This window comes from Salvelinus sp. IW2-2015, unplaced genomic scaffold (genome assembly GCF_002910315.2).
Source record: "Salvelinus sp. IW2-2015 unplaced genomic scaffold, ASM291031v2 Un_scaffold7082, whole genome shotgun sequence".
In the NCBI taxonomy this organism is placed as follows: domain Eukaryota; kingdom Metazoa; phylum Chordata; class Actinopteri; order Salmoniformes; family Salmonidae; genus Salvelinus; species Salvelinus sp. IW2-2015.
The window spans coordinates 38,325-45,028 of record NW_019948342.1 but is presented as its reverse complement, the minus strand read 5'-3'; positions in this window follow the sequence as shown (position 1 = coordinate 45,028).

Below are 6,704 nucleotides of genomic sequence, written 5' to 3'. Positions count from 1 at the left end.
CAGTCTCTATCGTCTGCTGTATTCTAGTCTCTATAATCTTCTGTATTCTAGTCTCTATAGTCTGCTGTGTTCCAGTCTCTACAGTCTGTTGTATTCCAGTGGTAGCTATAGCAGGGGTGGGCTCTTTAGGCACCCAACATGCCAAAAGAACGTTGCAAAACATTTTGTTACGTTTTGCCCTAATGAACATGATGCAGGTGTATTGGCTTGCAATGGTTAAATCTAACCATTTGGTGGCAGTGAATGCTCATATTCTAATGCAGCGTTTCACTAGATCAAGACAGGATGGTAATACTAACGCACACGCAGCTATGTGACTGTCTGATGCGATGGAAGGCTGCACTGCACCAAACAGACCGCCGTTCTGAAATGTCACGGGGTCAAAGGTGACGCAAACAGCATTCTGGGAGAAAAGGGGTCACTCCTTTTGTTATGACAGGTTCACTGACTCAGTGTTACCGACCCCTCTCTCCCATAACAATACCAGACAGACAGAAATGTTAATAATAAACCAAATAGATATGAAATATACCAACAACAAAAAGCATGCAGCCATCTGGGATATATAATCGCGTGGATCTATATATTCCACATGCGTTTCTGCTCCAGGGTAAATGACCTAGAATCTAACAAAAAGAAAGGTTCCATAAGAATTTTTGAATATTTGATTTGTTATGTTTTAGAACTGTCCAATCCTCTAATCAGAATAGGATGTGATTCCATGATTAAACATGGTTCAGGATTGATGGAATACTACTAGAGGTAGTTTGACTGTCCAATCCACACATCAGTCTCAGCATTTTGTATTCACACGTTACTGATGTCAACAAATCTGATCTCAAACTGAGCCAATTGTCTACCAGTGGAAAAGCAGCTCTCCCCATAGAGCAGAAACGGCAGGCATAGGCAGTCGGTTAGAGGATGGGATTTTTGTCAGCCCCCCCTCAATCTCTCCCTCCTTCCCCCTAGATTGTGGCACCTCTATTTAGACCACCACTCTGAATGGGAGAGGGGGTTTTGACAAAAGTTTCCATGGTGACAGTGCAATCTGTAAATCATGCTGCGGCAGACGTGTCTTCTCCTCCCCTCTGTCTCGCTCTCTCTTTCTCTCTTTTTCATTCCCCCTCCTCTCTCTCTCAAACATTCTCCCATCTCTCTCACATGCATACCTTTCTGAATCTACATCTCTCTACCTCTCTCTCTCCCCCTTTCTCCCCCTCTCTATCATCCATTTCTTCTTTCCTTTTTTACTTTTTCACTCTCTCCATTTCCCAGTCACTCTGACAGAGAGAAGGTGTGATGGGGAAGACAGAATGTTCACTTAACATTCAACTGACATTCAGTCAAACATGCCGCTTCATATAAAAATAACTAAAAGGTGAGTTATTTTCCGTGCATGTTAGTAGGGCAGCATGTGCAGCTAGATGAAGAGGGAGGGTTGTGTCCCAAATGGCACCTGATTCCCTATATAGTGCACTGCTTCTGACCAGGGGCCAGTGCTCTGGTCAGAAGTAGTGCACTATATAAGGAAAATAATGCCATTTGGGACAAACCGGAGGAGCAGTGGGAGACTCCTTGAAGTACCTTCGGCATCCTTAGACATGTACAGGGATAGCTTGGTACCATAGGGGATCCGTATAGAATCTGAACCAGGGACCAGAACAAGGTTATGTAATACACACACACACTCTGGTATGACAGAACACACACATTCAGTAGTATTAACACCACCACCCCCAGAGCTGGAAAGATCAATGCTACAGGGATGTTAATGGTTGTAGTAGTGTTCCAAGACTAGAGTTGACCAATAGAAAAGAGAAGAAGGACCCGGTAGAAGATGGCAGAGTCTTAAAGGGGAACTCAAAAACTATCCTGTGGTATTTTGCATCATCATAATGATGTGGCAGGTGACACATTGCTTCTTGAAAGTCCAAGATCGTGAAAACTTGACTGCTGACATGCACAACATTTTGGAACTGTATCAACAATGGACGAATGAAAAAAAATACCAAAAGATTGTTTTTGAGTGGAGTTCCCCTTTAACCTCTCAAAGTGCCCTCTATACTGTACTACACTCTAACCCCTCTAAAGCCCAGTTCAGGTCCCATGATATATACTACACTCTAACCCCTCTAAAGCCCAGTTCAGGTCCCATGATATATACTACACTTGCTGCTGTTTATTCTAGGTCTTCCGTTATAGTCTCCTGGTTCGCAGTCGTCCTACAGTTCGTTTTCATTCCTCAGTGGGTAGCTTAGGCAGGAGGTGGCCTCTTTTAACACCCAAGCATGCCAAAAGAACGTTTGCAAACTGACATTGTTGTTACTTCTTCTGCCTAAAGTAATCATCATGGCAGGTTGTATTGCTTTGCAATGTTAATATCTAACCATTTTGGGCGTGCAAGTGAATGCTCATATTCTAATGCAGCGTTTCACAGAATCCAAGATCAGAATAGTACCTACAACGCACACCAGCTATGTGACGCTGATGCGATGGAAGGTCACTGCACCAAACAGACCGGCCTGTCTAAAATTCACGGGTCCAAACACGTACTGCAATTGACGCACGCATTCGTGGAAAAAGGGGTCACTCCTATTGTTATGACAGGCTTTCACTGACTTCAGGTACCGACCACCGTCTCTCATCATAACCTACATGCATTTTAGACCACGGTAAAATTCCAAACCCAAAACCCAGTATCGTCCCCAACATACCATCACGTTTTTGAAATCAGAGCAAGGCACAAACTGGAAAATTGATATTGGAAGGCGTGGCGCTTGATGGGGTGGCCATCATAGTATGTTGAAGTACCAGACAGAACAGCCACAATGTCATGAGTGTAATAATAAAAGCCATAGTTTATTCAGATCTTTGAATATAGAAATATAACACAATATATGCAATGATCTAATATATAAGATGACGAAATGCAGCACAGTCGCGAAGCGAGAATGCCTTATATGTAAAATCCTGGTCGATGGAAGTTCCTCTCCATATAGTATTACAACCTACATAAATGCACTCGCCCTTTTCAATTAAGCTGCTCCCACAAAGAAAAGATAACCATGAACCCTGATTACGAAACCCTGTGACCAGCCAGGTAATAGTAAATATATTAGGTATCCATAACGTCATAACATATTGTGAATATTGTATTTGTTATGTTTTAGAACTGTTCCAACCTCTAATCAGTATAATAGTATGTGATCCATTGATTAAACATGGTTCAGGATTGATGGAATACCTACAATAGAGTGTAGTTTGACTGTGCCAATCCACACAATCTCTCAGCATTTTGTATTCACACGTTTACTGATGTCAACAATATCTGATCTCAAACTGAGCCAATTGTCTACCAAGTGGAAAAGCAGCTCTCCCCCATAGAGCAGAAAACGGCAGGCATAGGCAGTCGATTTAGAGGATGGGATATTTTGTCAGCCCCCCCTCAATTCTCCCTCCTTCCCCCTAATTGTGGGCACCTCTATTTAGACACCACTCTATGAGGAGAGGGGTTTGAGCAAAAAGTTCCATGGTGTACAGTGCAATCTGTAAATTAATGTCTGCCCGCAACGATGTCTTCTCCTCCCCTCTGTCTCGCTCTCTCTTTTCTCTCTTTTCATTCCCCCTCCTCTCTCTCTCAAACATTCTCCCATCTCTTCTCCAATGCATACCTTTCTGAATCATACATCTCTTCTACCTCCTCCTATCTCCCCTTTTCTCCCCCTCTCTATCACCATTTCTTCTTTCCTTTTTTATCTTTTCACTCTCTCCATTTCCCAGTCACTCTGACAGAGAGAAGGGTGTGATGGGGAAGACAGAATGTTTCACTTAACATTCAACTGACATTCAGTCAAACATGGCCGCTTCATATAAAAATAACTAAAAGGTGAGGTTAGTGTTCCGGTCATGTAGGTATGTTAGAGGCAAGACATGTGACCATACTAGATGAAGAGGAGGGTTGGTCCCACAATGAGCACTCTATTCCATATATAAGTTTTCCCCCCCTATCGCCCCATTTAGACAACTCAGAATCGTATGCTGGCGTCCGAACTCATTTCATCTTGACCACGGCCAATTAGTTATTTTCAGTACTTGTTCTACTGTAAAACTAAATAACAAAAGTGATTATTCGAGCATTGCGATGTAACTTCTTTATTCCTTACACAGTTTTGTGTTTGTTGTGCATTCCTACTCTTGGCCTTGCCACGACGCCCTCTAGATGTAATATAAGCCCGAGAAATTCAACCACCTGCCATTTCGGAGCCAAACAGCCATCCTGGCGGCCCGAGCCTAGCCTCAGGGAAACTCGCTTTGAGTTTAATCAGTAGAGAACTACGTCGTTTAGTACTCTCTTCATTCGATCTCTGTAATAATACAATAATTTGACATGGTTTAGCATTCTGTGTTGCCTACATATAAAAGCATCCGAGAGAAGAGAGCCCTTAGGTTTGTATAGAACTCTGAACTCAGACAGATACAAGTTTATGTAATACACACACAGCACTCTGGTTTATGGACATAGAACAACACACATTCAGTAGTATTAACCAACCACCCACCCCCAGAGTGGATAGATATCAATGCTACGGGATGTTTAGATGTGGTTGTAGTGATGTGTTTCGCGAAGATCTAAGTGTAGGTGGTGTGACCGAATAGAAAGAGGAATGAGTGAGCGCTAGGGTTAATATGTATGAGCAAAAATTCATCCAAAAGGGAATCTCCGACAAATTAACTATCCTCTGTTGAGTATTTTTCCCAAAATCTGAGCGATTCTTATTCATAATATTTGTGGCTAGGTGAGGCACATTGCTTCTCCCAAAACCACAAGATCGAAATGAAAAAACATCTGTACTGCTACAAATCAACAAACATATTAAATGCGAACCTGTACATCCACAAATGTACACCAACAGACGAGAATGAAAAAACCAATACCAAAATGCATGTAATCGTTTGTGTAAGTCGAGTTCACCTCTTAAAACCATCACATAATTAAGCCCTACCTAAATCCACTAACTTGACTTATCCATCGTTCAAAGGAATCCCCTCTAAAGTGCCCAGTTCTTACGTCCCCTTTGAAAATAGGAACTTAGATTAATCAACTACACTCTAACCCACCGCAGCTTTTCTGACTTTCCTGGCAGGGTATTTGTCCCCTGGGGATAACCTGTTTTGCCCAACCGATACTCCTCTTCTCCTCTCTCTCTGCTCTCTCTCGTCTCTCGCGCGTCTCGCCTCTCGCGCCTCGCCCGCCTCCTCGCCGCCGGCGCGGTGGTGTCCTTAACCCCCCCTATAACCCAGTCTCAGTACCATATATATACTACTACTCTAACCCCTCTAAAGCCCACGTTTCAGGTCCCAATCGATATATAGCCTACCACCCTTCACCCTCTCTAAATCGCCGGCATTCTTCCATCTTGTCCGTCCGATGAGTAAATATCCTTCTCACCACTCGTCGACTTCGGTCTTGCGAGGCCTTACCGTCTTCCTTCACGTAGCTCTGCGCACTCGGTGAACCTGCATCTACATCCAGGTCAGGATATCTCGCTGGGTTTGTGTCGTCTCTTCCCGGTCAACTCTGCTCCAAACTGCAGCCTCCCGGTCTTGAGGGCAACTGTGACACCCACAGGACGGTATTTGCCCCACAGACGCCCATCCGGCTACGAGGATTCCGTCAGTTTCCCACAATCCGTATGTCCGCTGCGGGAGTACCAGTAACGCCTCGCCAAGCAACCACATTTCCACCGTGTCCCGGAGCTGTGCTAGTTTATCATGGACCATGTAACTGGGATTAGCTTGTAGGAAGGACCAGAGAGTTTGCCCCTTGGACGGACAACGGACACCAAAGTAATTCCTGCTGAGACTGAGAGGAAGGAAGAGAAGGAAAGAAGGAGAGGAAAAGAGAGGAGCAGAAGAGAGAGCGATTTGGTTTTTTTGAGTAAGACGAGAGAGAGGATGTAAGAGACGGGGAAGAGAAGAGAGGAAGGCTGAAGAAGATGAGAGAGAGAGAGAGAAAGAGAGGAGAGATTGAGTAGATGAGAGAGAGAGAGAGAGAGAGGAGAGAGAGAGAGAAGAGAGAGGAACGACCGAGAGGACGAAGAGAGAGAGAAGGGATGAGAGAGAAGAGGAAGAGACAGAGAACAGGAGAGGGATAGAGAGACGAGAGGAGAGAGGAGAGAGAGACGAGAGAGACAAGAGACAGAAGAGAGAGAGAGAGAGACAGAGAGAGTAGAGAAGAGAGAGAGAGAGAGACAGAGAGAAGAGACGAGAAGGAGAGGAAGAGAGAGAGAGAGAGAGAGAGAGAGAGAGAGAGTACTCAGAAACTTTCCATACACCCAAGTTCCTATCCACCCTTCATTGACCCCAACATACACATTCCTTATACATGTAAAGTCATCAATAAGTTCTAGTATGTACCATGTATCAGTCTATTTCAAGCTAGAATCCAACACCTGCTACAACATATGAGCGTAGTGTTTCATATTGTTGAATGGTACAGTCTGCATGTGTCCTTCTGTTGTGTTATGATTTGTGTGTTTGATAGTGTTATGTGGGTCCCTCTGGGATAATAAAGACTATTTGAAATAAGATTGCTGGAGAATTTTGTTTCTAAAAACACAACACACACCACCACACACCACACACACACACACACACACACACACACACACCACACACACACACACACACACACGCTCAAAACG